The sequence below is a fragment of the Amblyomma maculatum genome, chromosome 9 (assembly GCF_055883805.1).
Source record: "Amblyomma maculatum isolate TAMU_Amacu chromosome 9, ASM5588380v1, whole genome shotgun sequence".
Classification (NCBI taxonomy): Eukaryota; Metazoa; Arthropoda; class Arachnida; order Ixodida; family Ixodidae; genus Amblyomma; species Amblyomma maculatum.
The window spans coordinates 26,468,015-26,482,831 of record NC_139352.1 but is presented as its reverse complement, the minus strand read 5'-3'; positions in this window follow the sequence as shown (position 1 = coordinate 26,482,831).

The window sequence follows — 14,817 nt, the reverse complement described above, 5'->3', positions numbered from 1 at the left end:
ATTGTGACGGTAGGGAATACAATATTATACAATTCAATTATTTTTTCGAGGAATCGTTCGTATAAGTCATTGGGGTTTAGGACTGATAGAAGTTCGTGCCAATCAAAAGCGGCTACAAGAGATCGGAATTGTTCAATGTTGACATTTGTTATCTTTCGTGTAGTGTGTGTTCTGTCTGTGCAACGAGAATCTTTAGACCGCCCTCTTGGTATAAAGCAGAAAAGGGACAAATGATCACTGGCGTCGCTAGCAAGGACACCAGACATCGTGTTATCGGGTACGCAGCTTAATAAACAAAGGTCTATTAAGGATTCAGTATTATCAGTGACGTGGGTAGGGGTATTGATAACATTGCTGAAGCCATAAGAAGACAAAGTGTCTACGAAAGTGTTAGATACATGGGAGCGTCGAAGCAGATTGATATTAAAATCACCCATAATGATAATAGGAAGTCCTAATACAGAGAGTTTATCTAACATAAATTCAAGAATACGAAAGAATTCTTCGCTAGAGCTTGACGGTGGTCTGTAAATAACGCCATACATGAATGCCCTGGTTTTGACAAAAAGTGATTCAATGTTCTGGTTCAAAACAGTATAGTCAGATACGACTTCATAGGAAAGGCTTTGCTTAATGTATACTGCAACACCACCGCCTATTTTATCTTTTCTGCATAAAGCTTCACATTTATAACCTTCAAAATGTACTATATCATCATATTTCCTGAACCAGGTTTCTGAAAAGCCCAAAACATCAAACTCGTGCTCTAAATAAGACAAAAAACTGGTAACTTCTTCATCCTTGTTACGCAAACTCTGCGCATTCAGGTGATAAAAGGAAAAGTACTTCGCCTGCTTATTGTTTAATAAAGGAATGCTACGAAAAGATTCTATGTTATGATAAACACAACCAGATTCGAGACCTGCCATTCTTGTGAAGAACGGGCAGCAGCAGAAAATGCTTGCCCCTTATCATTACAGTTTTTCCAGATCATGCTCGTCGTAGATCCTAAGAACTTTATCGCCTTCTGCCTTTCGAGCAAAGATGCGTCCGTCTTTCTGCCACACAAAAGCATAGTTAAGTTCGGTTCCTTTCGAGCGGGCTAGCCAGAGTAACCGTTTGTTTTCCGGAGTTAAGTTGTCAAGAAGCTTCACGTCTGAGTCTTTTTCCCTGAGAAGAGTACGGCATTCCATCCATTTCTGCTTTAGGGATACCTGACGAAATCGAGCAATGATGACTGGTTGCTTACCAGACTTTGGTGGCAAGCGATGTAAAGCTTCAAGATCCGAGTCTTTTAGCGATGGGAGTTGTAGCGAAGCCGCTAAGCTATTCATTTGCTCAAGAAGGTTTTCATGCTGTTCTTGAACAACACCATGCACTTCCATGTTCAGTCTGCGGTTGTATTGCTCCAGTTGATTCATCTGAAGCCTTATTTGTCTGGTCACAGGGGATTTTCCAGTTTCAATGTTTTCTACACTTTTCTTAAGGGCAGTCATGTCATTCTTTTGTTTCTCAAGACTTTCTAGCACAGTGTCATACTGGTCGGAAACGAGTTTAATTGAACTTTCAATACCGTCAACTTTAGCAACGAGTTCACTGAGTGCGTCAACCTTGGCAACGAGGGGAAGAAGCAAAGAAAATTTGTCATTCAGGTCCCTTAGCAGGCGTTCAACATTTGCATTCTCAGCTGTTGAAGGAGTACCCCCACTTTTCTTTATTGCTGACTCACAAGTTGCGCATTTCCAGGTTGACCTAAAAGAGTCACCTTTGTTACGAAAGCTCGACGCAGACACACCGGAACATTTTCCAATGTGATAAGAATAGTTACAAGCGGAGCATACTAAAATCATTTCATCATCAGTCACATCTTCATGGCAGGACAAACACTGCGACATGTTCGCAAAATGCGGGTTGCCTGAAGAAACGGCAGGAAATATAAAGACAATAAAAAATAAAAAAGGACAAAACAACGACAGCAGCAGCGGCAGCAACAGCGGTTACCCAAACGACGTTTTTGAAAAAGATATACTAAAGCCACCAACCTGCAAGAATATTGCGTGGTAGTTAGAGCAGATCACCGGAGCAGGTTACCGCGTGCTGCCTGCCACCGCTGCTGTGTGCAAATGTCAGCGCAGCCGGTGGATCCCGCCTTTTAAGCAACGCCAGGGCACTTCGATGTTTTGGAAGTCGACAGTCGTGTAGCCAAGTAAGTAGTCCTTATCAGGGGAATGATGGGAAATCAAGTTGATCCAGATCGGCGGAGACGAGAGCAAGGTAGGCGTTTTCTGCAAGAATATTGCGTGGTAGTTAGAGCAGATCACCAGAGCAGGTTACCGCGTGCTGCCTGCCACCGCTGCTGTGTGTTCGCTATCCCTGAATTCCCGGCTCTGCTATACGCGTGTAATTCCGTAGTATAAGAGGTTTAACGTCCCCCCCGCAAAAGCACGGAGGATATGATAGATTCCGCAGTATAAAGCTTATTGGATTCCCACCAGTTAGAGTTCTTTACCTTGCACTGCATAGCACATCACGTAAACGATTTTGCACTTGAGCTCCTTAAAAATGTGCCTGTGATGATCATGACGATAAGGTCTTTATTTACTCCCAAAAAAGGGGAACCAGCCGAAAGACTGGTTGCACTGGTTGCTGTAGGATGTCCGTGTACGTAACAAGGCGTAAATGAGTGCTTTGGGGAGTGTCAGAGAAAGCGGCTGGCTGAGGGGTGCTCCGCCCGGTAGCCGAGTTCTCTGGCTAGAGCATGCGCCTGTGCGTTCCCGCTGTGCGCCTCATGGGCTGGGGCCCATATGAGAAGACGAGGTGTAGACGCTAAGGGGAGAGATCGGAGGATAGTGTGCGCCTGTCGGGATATACGACCTGCATCGAAGTTACGAATTGCTTGTTGAGAATCCTAACGACTACTTTGCTGGAGGGGTCGGTCAGAGATAACTCGATAGCAACCTCTTCCGCGGTGGTAACAGTTGCGGCGATGAGGACGCTACAGGCGTTGTGCCAGTTTCGGTGCGGTGCCGATGCAACCGCTACCATAGCGGGGCGAAGAGGGTGGTGGGGGCATCTGTGTATGTGACGTCGGGGCGACCGGCTAAACGTTTCTGGAGTTGCGAGCTCGGTTGGCTCTGTGCTCTGTATGATACTCTGGATGCCGACGTTTGGGAATCGGAGGTATATACGAAGACTGAGTCTCTGCTCAGGCGTGAGGTTATACGCAGAAGTCGCACTCAGAGGGGTGATTCCAACCTGGCTGAGTACTGCGCGGCCCGCATGTGTCAGCGAGAAGCGCTCATATTGGGAAGTTAGAGTCGCTTCAATCAACTCGTCGACTGTGTTGGAGATCCCGATGGTCATCAGTTTGGTGGTGGAAGTGGACATGGGTAGACCCATTGCTGTCTTGTATGCCTTGCGTAGTGATGCATCGAGTCGCTCCCGATCGGTTTTCGTGAGGCGAAGATAAGGGCTGTGAAGGCCCAGGTTTCTTACCGATAACATGGGCTCGGCAGCAAAATTTCAGAGCCATTCAGTCAACGGAGTGGTATTTTACTGACGATAATTTCTAGGAGAAAGGCGTAATCGCCCTTTACGCTGCAGCCGCCATAAATGATCTGCCCACATTCAGGAAACACCACCCCACCGACTGTGCGTTCGGTAGTATACGGTGCTGCAGTGACTGCATGACAGCTACAAAAAGAGTTCTTGTGGTCTGCAATCCCCTTGCCTTCCCCATCATCTGGGGGAGCTGTCCGAAGTTGCACCGGTCACTTTTTTTTTTTTTTTTTTTAACGCTTAGGCATAAATAATAGATCCTTCTTTCTTTGGCACCCGTTCCTGCGTTTCGCGTCGGTGTCGGGGTCACCGTTGTACCTCGCAACCAGCACCGCAGCAGCGCAGAGCGCGCTCCTACCACCGCCAATCTCCGCTGCGTGTATCCCCCCCCCCCCCACCCCCCCCCCCTCCTTTTTCTTCCTGCGTCGCGGTGACTGTGTTCTCAGATTGCCGAAGCGCCGGCTCTGCCTCACTGGGTCACCGTGCGTGCATTCCAAGCCGAAACGCAGAGCCACGTTGATTTGACTCGCTAGCAGCATCAGAGGCATCATTGCCACGCAACGTTTATATGGTCCCATACGCTGCCTCCCACGACCTCCTCATAACTTAACTGCTCTCTTCGCTCCTCCTCCAATGCCACCCCTGTGCAGCGGCAATAAGAGCGCCAGATCGGTGGCGGCGAGTCTCGGTATGTGCACCACCCGAGTCGGAAGGCATACCTCAATCTATCGAAAAGCTGAAACAGCTTATGAGCTGCGCTCAAGGTTAGCATTAGGAAGTAACGTATATGTCGGAAATTTTTTTTTTCTTTTTTCTTATCTTGCATTTCATTTCTTGTCACAGAAAGAAGCGTTTGGAGATATTAAAAAATTACATCATCTCTGTGACTGTCTCCGCCTTGAATTTGGGCGACAGAAATGGACAGCAGCACAAAGGCATCTTGAATGGTTTAGCGGCTGTGTTCGTTTCGTACCTGGGATCTAATTTCCAAAGAGGACAGCAAATCTGTTTATTTGCATATAAAGTTAATAAGTAGCAAGCGGCGCTGACGGGTGATATCGTCGAAAGGTGGAGACGAGAGCATAAGGCGGACCGTTCGAAGCCGTGGTTACCAGAGTAAGTCTCGCGAATAGCCACTGGCAAATTATTCATAAATGAAATCTTCGCCCCGCCTTTGCGGTTGCGAGAAAAGACCGCTATTTTTTTTAACATGCAGCGGTGTGTGATCTTGAAGTGTTTTTATCTTCGTATGGTGCCTTGATCCAGAGATTTCATGTTGCCACGGAGTGTACTTGTTGAAGCCGTGAAAAAAACACTGATGAGAAATATAAAGCAGCCGTTATCAATAAGGTGCCGCGATGTGATCGCAGAGATAACACTCGCGAATAGCCCCTGGCGAATCATTCATAAATGAAACCTTCGCCCAGCCTTTGTGAATGCAAGAAGAGACCGCTATTTTTTTACCATGCTGCGGTGTGTGATCTTGAAGTGTTTTTTTTTTTCTTCGTATGGTGCCTTGATCGAGAGGTTTCATGTTGCTCCGGAGTGTACTTGTGGAAGCAGTGAAAAGCGCACTGATGCTAAATATAAGGCAGTCGTTATCAATAAGGTGCCGCGATGTGATCGCAGAGATAACTCTCCCCGAATAAGGCGATTTGTCGACATGAAGAAACAGAGCAAATTCATATGTCATAAGCGGGCAATTTAACCAGTGAACTGCGAGCGTCAGCAGCAATTTTTGAACGCGGATAATAATGGCTACTCTACATCATGCACATCAACAAAGGAACAAAAGCCTGATAATCAATCTTTAGCAAAAAACAATTTGTTGGTGACTTTCCCTTTGGCGATACTTAAATGTTTATTCGTGGCAGCAATTCTGTTCTCTCAGGAATGAGCAGCCTCGGTTAGCAACAGGACGCAGAGTGAAAAAGTGTACTACCGATTAAGTACCACATGCTGAATCTCATGATTGGCTGTGCATACTTAGCACTGGTGGCGTCTGATACACCTTCAGAGATTGTAAGTTTGTGTCCATTCGAACAAACACATAGTGCCACCAATCAGGGGCAGTAGGTCAGCAAAAAGAACTTTGTGAAACGTTCATGTTAAACTTTTGTTTTCTTCTGGGCGCTCAGAATGTGGCCTGATTGGGGCATTAGTTGGTTGCGGCCTCTTTTCGCGGCAGTGATATTTTGAGTGAAACAAAGCAATGGGTTCAGCCACGTATAAGTGATCAAAATGTTTCTAATATGCTACATATATGTAGGTGCTTACTTGACATTCCAGGCATCCAGCTATAGGAAAAGATGATGACGCTGGCCATTTTCTTGCACTGCCTTCACATACTGATCGTCGATAAAAAGCAGCACCTCCAAACTACGGCATGATATACCTTTTAACGCGGATTCTTCATCCAGCGAACATATCTGAGCATTTGGGCAATCTTAAAGGGGCGATGACAGAGTCGTTCGATGTATTGCCGTTGTATATTCCTGAGGATAATATCCACCTCTGTGATTCTACTCGCAAAGACTTAGTGTTTAAAAAAAAACGTGTTAGAAAAAGGAATCAGGAAACTCTTCCCACCGTGAGCGACCGCCATATTGAAATCCTCGTGTAGCAAGAGAACAGACTCATCTGTAATGCAGGCTGCAATATCAAAACACACGTCTCTTTTTCTTTCGTGGAGGACTAACCCATTGGTCGCCCCTCATGCAGAAGTGCTTAATGAACGTGTTACTGCGCAAAAACGATATACAGTAAGGTACGTTTTCTTCGGCATATATTTAATGCACGGTCTCTGCCACTGGGCTGCGCGGTATGAGGTATTCAATTGACGTCATCCGCAAGGAATGCTAGAGACATGATGAAAAAACAGCGCTACAGACGTGGACATCATGTCACCATACCAACTCGGCCAGATGTCTCTTCTATTACAGAACGCTATAGGTCGGCGCGGAATTCGCCATGTGGGTGGTCGCGTGTGTGGGCGCCCAATTTATCAGAATGATTTCTGTTGCACTCAGGCTCTACTGACGCGACAGTCCGTCGTTGAGAATACTCATTTCTTTTAACACTCGCGAAACTCGCTCTCAGTCGTGTATCAATCACGTAAACAGCGTGGCGCTACATGCATAGGTAATGACGCTGTATTATAGAGCTGCCCCTTTTTCCAAAGCAGGAAACTGAATCTCGAGCACGTGAATTTGCACTCTAGACAAAGAAGCTAATAGCTGCCCGTTCGTATAACACCGCGTAAAAATATTAAATGCTTTCGTGAACGTTGGTGACAACTGCAGCATTTGAACCGCCAGGGCTTTGCGTTCTCGTGGGCACAGCCTATGCAGCCTGTCAGTCTAGGGGAGTCAGCTATTTCGTAAAACTCCCGCATCATGGATCGTGCTCACGTGCTCTGCTATAAGCACGGTAACTTTCCCAATTGCCAAGCACAACTTTGACTGCAGAATCCTCACGAGGTTTCTGTTGCCGTTTATAAGATGCCAGTGACATAAAAGGAATGCCATAAGCAAGCTGCATCGTGGCAGGCTTCGCAGAGGCGACATCAAGAGCAGCTTTCGCACTGCGTTCTTAAAGAACTGGTAGCGGACGAGAAACTGCTCTTCATTGTACATCTTCATTGGATTTCCCCGATGACGTAGGGCTGGTTGAAAAATCTTTGGCAGGGAATGCGCTTCTGAAGACACCATATCCATTGCGAGGCAAGCCAATTCAAACGACGCATTCACGCAAGCAACGTCTCTTCAGTAGGCAGCTGTGTTGAAGAAATAAACGAAGTCTCCTTCAAGACAGCCCACGAGCTGACTTGAAAATTGACCCGACTTCGAACGAGCCAAGTCGAGCGCAAGTTGCCCTTGAATTCAAGTACGATTTGTGACACGCGTTGCGGCCGACTTGAGACCGCCGGAAGTCAAGTCCGAGTCTGGTTACATATCTGAATTCGGGATTAGTCTGCCTTCTGTGCAGCTCCGCGAAAGCAGTCACAAGTCACAACCCGTTGAGACCCTTGTACCTGAGCTATAACATTGATTTCACCAAAACAACTATCAATAGGACAGGAAAACCAAAGTGAACTTGCACGTTAGACACCAAAGTTCTTTCATGCGCCAGTTGGAGGCCAGGTGTGAAAATACAGCTACCCTCTCAAAATGGGTAGGACCTATGCAGGTCTTAAGTGCAGCATTATCAGGGGATTTGAAGGCAACGAAGACGACGACATCCGAATCACAGCGTGAATGACTGGTAGTTTGGTAGTTCGACTGGTTCGTGATGAAACCGGCTACCTCAGTTGCCCGCAAAGCTGACCTGTTTGCCTCCATCTCGGGTTGAAACCAACTGGTGGAGAATATTATATTTGTTTGTCGATTTTGTGAAAGTGAAATCTGCTTTCATTTTGACTTCTGCACATCGGCTCGGGATCCATGGGTCCCTGTGGCCTCTATTCCCATCTCAAAAGTGCTGCCACAGTTTGAATCTACCGGTACTTCAACCCTGTCACGTGGTCTTGTGACATCACGCGAAACTGCCAACACTGACACGAGCGTCGCCGATGAACGATCCTTTGGAGGCTTCAGAGACAAATTGGGTTGGTTTAGCTCAAGGGGGGGGGGGGGGGGGGGGGGGGGGGGTAGTTATGTTACTGCACTAAACATAAGGCGAGCATGCCCTTCTTAACATCGCTGGTTTCTCTCTCCCATTCCATCATTGCTGCTTTCTTCCGCTAATCTTTTTTTTTTCTGCATCTCAATCGTTCTTTCTTTATCTTTTCTTTCCCTAATGGATGCTTCAACAATACGTCAACTCTACTTCGGTTAACAGCGTTTCAAGCTTCCTGCTCCGATGTTTGGATGAACGTCGCAGACACCCCTCTTATCACGTCCGACACCAAGAAACGGACAAAAGCGCACGACCGCAATGTCGATCTCTCCTCGGGCGCTGCTTTTCGCGACAAGCAGGCCACAGTGGGACGGACGTGACGTTTGGCAAGGTACAACGAACAAGGAGGGCAGGTCTCCTTCCGGAACAGCGCCTCGTCTCATCATCGCTACGTCCGGTTTCCCGCCAGAAGGCACTTTTCGTAATCTACCTTCCGTTTCCTGCCAACGGAAAAAAATGTTTCCACCAGCGACCTCGGAATCACCTCTCGGTGCTTCGTAGCTCTCTAAGGACGCCGCTCCGCCGACGCTGTAAGGTCGAACGCTTCGGCGAGCAGAACAAAGAACTTCGCCATATTTTCAGCGGTTTAAGTTTCAGCTTACAAGGGCCAAAACAGCACACGCTCGGTAAAAAAACTGGATATTGCATCTGGGGGAAACAACGTATCATAGGATATGACCGCTATCTAGGGACAGAAAAATAACTTTATTTAATGAGCTTCAGCCAAACTTTATTATTATTATTATTATTATTATTATTATTATTATTATTATTATTATTATTATTATTATTATTATTATTATTATTATTATTATTATTATTATTATTATTATTATTATTATTATTATTATTATTATTATTATTATTATTATTATTATGGGGGAAACAACGTATCATCATAGGATATATGACCGCTATCTAGGGACAGAAAAATAACTTTATTTAATGAGCTTCAGCCAAACTTCAAAGACGATGTCTTGAATGTGGCTTAGAAGGTTAGCCGGTCTTTCCGCAGCCAATGAGAGAAGACTACTCGACTGAGGAAAGGAAGCAGAAGAAGTGGGTACGCTGAAGGGTTCAATCGCTCGTGCATATAATGAAATCGGTACAGTTGGTGCAAGAAGTGGAGACTTTTTAGATGGAGACCTAACAGTGCTAGGACCGAACTGGTGTGGACTCTTTTTGGCGCCTTAGCATATATATTAAAAGGGTCATATATGTTGAGAGACCTCGTCCTACGTTTATGCACACCAAGATTAGGCAGAAATCAAAAACACTTTTACCCGTTAAAAGACAAACGAACGCAAAAACGCCATCACTTCTTTTAGTACAGCATTTCATCACGAAAGCCAATTTTTCGCGACGCATTGCAGTTGACTACGAAACTGCTATCCATGATGTGTATTGGCTGCCTTCTTTTTGTATAACCGGCCCAGAACATTATTCTTTCGAAAACAGCTCGCAGATACATAACCTGCAGTGATACGAGAAACAGCCGACCTGCGTAGTTAAGCTGCTAAACTGCATTAGTGGGCTCATTCAGACACACTTTTCCGGTGTAAACAAGGTGAAAAGGTTCCTGCAGCGATATCTGTTGCTTTCCAGCAAAGGCTTTCGAGCCATGCTTACCGAGTTCGGAGCATATGTTGGCGTCAGGAGAACAGGTGACAGATGTAGTAATAGAGAGATTATGCAAATTCCCCAAAAACTGGTGATGAATATTCCGAAAACGCCACAGTCCCTACGCCCACCTCCCACTCCATCTCTCAGCGAAGATCCGAGGGAGGCTAGAGAAGTAAGATTGTTGATCCATCAGTACACAATCAGTAAATTTAAGACACAGCTCCTTTGAAAGGGCAGCTGCTATATACGCTCTGTTTGAGGCCAATTTATAATAATTGATGTAATAAGGCACCGTGGTCTGTTAAAACAAAGCTTTGAAAAATTCTAGAGGGCACTTTATACCGGCAAAGTGCGATGAGGCAAAAGTCGTTGTAGCGAGTTGGATCGTAGCCTTCCACTACAGCACCTCTATCTCCCTCGCTTCTTTCACTCCTATCTTCTTCCCTTCCTTTACGGCGTGGTACATGTGACCGCGGGGAATAGTGACAGATACTACGCCTTTTCAATCCTGTAAATCTGAAACAGCACCTCCTCCGCTGAGAGCGCCTGTGCATCACGTGCGCGTAAAGTCGGGTGTCAGCTTTGAGGCTTCTGTCAGGGGAGATGTCGAATCATTTTCAAGAAATCATTGGGACGCTTAAAGAGTGAAGCTTGTGGGGAAGACTACTGGCGAGCAGTCCCCGGGGAGCACTTGCGAATGATTCTTCGAAATCGCTTGATAAGCAGTTTTACTCTGCATACGCCGCCAGCGATGCTCTGATGTTACGATACGTACTTACCTGTGTCTTGAGCCATGGCTGGCAGAGTGGGACTTCTGTGCTTGTTGATTCTGTCGCCGCGTCTTTGCCTTGGAATGCTTGATTTTAGCGTAAAATCGCGGGAGGACCATCGATATATTACAAGGGAAAAAAGTCAGTTGTGGTAATTAGCTCTGGTTAAGCCTAGTCGAATTTCGAAAGCAACAGTGGAAGCTTCTTTTGCCTGCTACAGGCCGTAGCTACGCCTCTTCAAAGCGTATACGTGCGGCCACCCGAGGTCTCGCTTTGACTGTCGGAGTATTGCTTTCGCAATAAAACTGGCCCGAAGTGGAGTAGAGTGCTGAGGGAGATTGCTAGGGGGCGGCTGAAAGAGACGCCCGCGTAAAATGTAGGCGAAATAGACAACTTTAACATGTCATACGCGCGTAGCGCAATATTGTTAACGTCACCATGTAGTTCTGGGAATGCACCCACTGCCACTGCGCTCGCGCTGATTGGTCCCAATCAAGGAGGTTATATTAATAATGGTGTGGAGCAGAGGTCCAGCATACCTGCCTCTGCGACGAGAATGCAGGGACTCGATATGAACTTCGGGCGGCTAGGGTCACGTGACAAGCACAACATGAGGCTTACGTCACGACTATGTAGGGGCGTCCTGGTCACACCTATCTGCCCTGTCTGTGCAATGTTTCCTTGAATTTTTTTTCCCTTTCTACCGAACGACCGAGCGGTGTGAATGCTCATTCTTCGTATTTCTTAACGTCTTTCGTTTTCGGCTCCTGCGGCGGTTTAAGCGTGCATCATCCTCGAGAGGAAGCGGTGGCCGGCGACACGGGAACCTCGCGCTCGCCCTTTCCTTTCATCTCCAGTACGAAAATTTTTACTAGACACCACTTGGTTTTAGAACCCCGGCTTGATGACCTGAACACTGCCACTGTAACTAAAAGGTAGAAAACCTTGCAAAAAGGACACCTCTTCGAGCTGCGTTCAATATCAAAGGAACGATCAGTTTGCAGAAAAAGACTTTTTTTTTTCTCTAGTAAATTGGACAAGTATTTAGACTTAACGTATCAAAGGGAATTCTAGTCAGCAAAAAAAAAAAGAAAAAAAAACTTGGCACATACGAGGAAATCGTTAGGGAACTTTGTAATGAGCTTTGTTTTCTTTCACATCGAGCGACCCTCTGCAGACAGTCAAGGTTAACTGGTCGACATTTGTGCAGTGAAAAACAGGGCAAGGCTTCAAGTTAGCAAGACAGAAGTGCGTTTATTCGCAAAAGGTAGTCATTAATGCGGCAAAATTAAAAGAAAAAAGACGGAACGTATAGGCAGCAGCAGGAGGGGCGGGGGGAATCTGAATTTCCGGTAGGTATACGATGCCTCTAGTTATAGTACTGTTTCCTGTATGGGTAAAATAAATCAGGCAGGCGAAGTGGCAGAGAGAGTTGCGCATACTCTCCTTTTTTTTTTTTTTTTTCTCCCGCCATCAAGAGAGCTTTCCGACATCAAGGGAGCTTTTCAGCCCACACACAGCACCCCAGAACACCCTTGCCCGTTGACCGCAAAGAAAAAAGGCGAAGAAAATACGTATGCGCCGTCGACTACACTTCCTCCGTGCACGCCGGGCGCCGCGCCGACTTCCCTTCCACCCCACCCCGGCGTCAGAGATACGGGCAGAAAGAAAAATAGAACGCGCACAGAAGTCAAGGAAGGCCAAATGGCCCTAAAGAGCAATTACGTAGGTTCTAGGTCATCATAATAACTTTATGAGGTCATCTTTGTCACATGACGCTACGCGCCGTACGTCCAAAAAGTGATCCCCTATACAACCGTGTGAAGCCTGCCTGTTCGGCCAGCAACCATCTTGCTCAGGGCTAAACCAACTTGCGCCGCATACATAGTAAAGATATGCAGGCTACGGCGATAAACGCGTTTCTTTAATGCGTAGCATTCCTTGCCTCATGCGTGGCACGTACATGATACGATATCATATAATAAATGTTATTATATTTGCATTACATAAACAATAAAACAACTGCGTACAGAATGTGTCCATAGCACCTGTGTACCTAATGTGGCGTATACAACCACAAGTCCAACATTGTGGCATGCAAAAATATGGCTCGTGCATTCAGGGCACGAGCCATATTTTTGCATGCTACATAGACATCATTATTCTATGCATCCATTCATCTCATATCGTCTACGCTATTGCAGCCTCGGGAAACACAGCACGCATTTATTGTGTCCTCAAAGCATTCAAAACACCGCACTTAAAATAATTATTGCCCGAACGATTCTTGGGCTAAGCAAATACTACATAACCATATAGTGTCCTCACAGTCACTAACAAAGTTGGTTTAGTTGGATGGTATGGTTTAGCGTCCCAAAGCGACTCAGGGTATGAGAGACATCGTAGTGGAGGACTTCGGAAATTTCGACCTCCTGGAGTTCTTTACTAACTGGCGAGCTTCTAGTACGGCTTGTCGCACCCTTTTCCCAAATAACGATAACAAAACATGATTTGTAAGGAATAAATGGTTATTACTTCGTATTGTACGGACAAACTAAGCAAACTTGATTTTTCTAGCATATTTGCCTGGAACGCGTTACCATTCATCATTATATTGCTAAAAAAAAAAGCTTGTCTTTGAAGTTTGTAAGTTTTCTTTTATCTACAAAAAAAAAAAAAACGATAACTGATACAGAAAACCAACGCTTATTACTCGTCGGCTTTGCATGACCTACAGTTTATCTGCATGAAACGATAAATTCTCTTCTGCCGTGAATCTTCTACAATCATTTGTTTCAGATTGATGTTTGACATGGTGTTCAATTTGTTTTCACAGTTGGTTTAATTGTGAAAAATGGTGTTATTTTCGTTACCTACTACATGTTATTTATGTAGTACAATCCACGTATGTTTTTTATAGCGCTACTGTCACTTCTGCTGTGTGCTTTGATTTCTCGTTATGGGAGGTACCAATGCAGTCACTGTTTCTGGGGCCTCTTTCAATATGCATGTGCCCTAAAGTATGCTAACCCTGATATAATAGTAATGAATTGAAAACAAAATTGATTTGTTGGATAGCTTCCATCGAGTAGATTACACTTAACTATGTCGTAATTGCCTATATTAGCTGATTGTAAACAAAAATATTATTTGCGCTATTTCAATGTGTCATATACCGTTGAATAGCTTATCTCGAATATAAAACGCAGTGTACTTAGCTTAGGTCTTAATTCTAATTTTGAGGCATAATTAATAATATAAATTGCATTTTATGCGACAGCATCGTCATATATTGTTGAATAGCTTATGTAAAATACGATTGCACTACGATAATCTCATATTTCAGATATTAACGGCTAATAATACTTAATTGCAATTAACAATTTATCTTTAGCCTAGAACATAAAGAGATGTATTGAAGACGTCTCTACGATATGAATCCAACATAGAATAATAAAGCAAGCTAAAGCCATGTAAAGCTGAGATATCGCTTGTCTAATTCGATGAAAAAAAACACGCAACAAGCAATACTACCTAATGTATGTGTACGCATCGACTGCAGGTAAGGAGGCTTAAATGCCGCCGGTAGTTTTTACATCATGGAGAAAATAAGGTTTTTAGTTTTGAGCTACTTTTTCGTGCTGTAATTTTACGGCCGGCTACGTCCGACAGGTGGCACAAAGAAATCTGCTCGCATGCTGTCACCAAAGTCGTGGCTGTTCATTTGCGTTAATAAAGGAATACAGAAAGGGGAAGTGGGTGAGGTGTGTAAGGTCACTGATAGACGTGTTCAATGTGCATAACGACGAGTGATTTTAAGCAGTCACCGGAAGTATAGTTTCTTGGAGCAAAGCGAACGATTTATTATTAGTCATTAAAAACGGCGATTCATTATGCCAGGTTTCGGCTCGTTGCGTATGACGTGGCCGCGGCCACAAATGACCTTGAACTGCCGCGAAGAAGACGAAGATGAAGAAAAAGAAGACCAAAAAGACGAAGGCGAAGAAGAAGACGACGAAGGAGAAGAACGAGAAGAAGAAGAGGAAGGAGAACGCTCGGTCACCCGCAGCTAATGTTTTCGCTCCACACTCGGTTGAGCAGCGTTGAACCCTTCTCATTTTTTTTTAATACGTGTTCACTCATAGAGTCATGCTCACCACATCATACAGCCCCACAGTTCGCAATACCA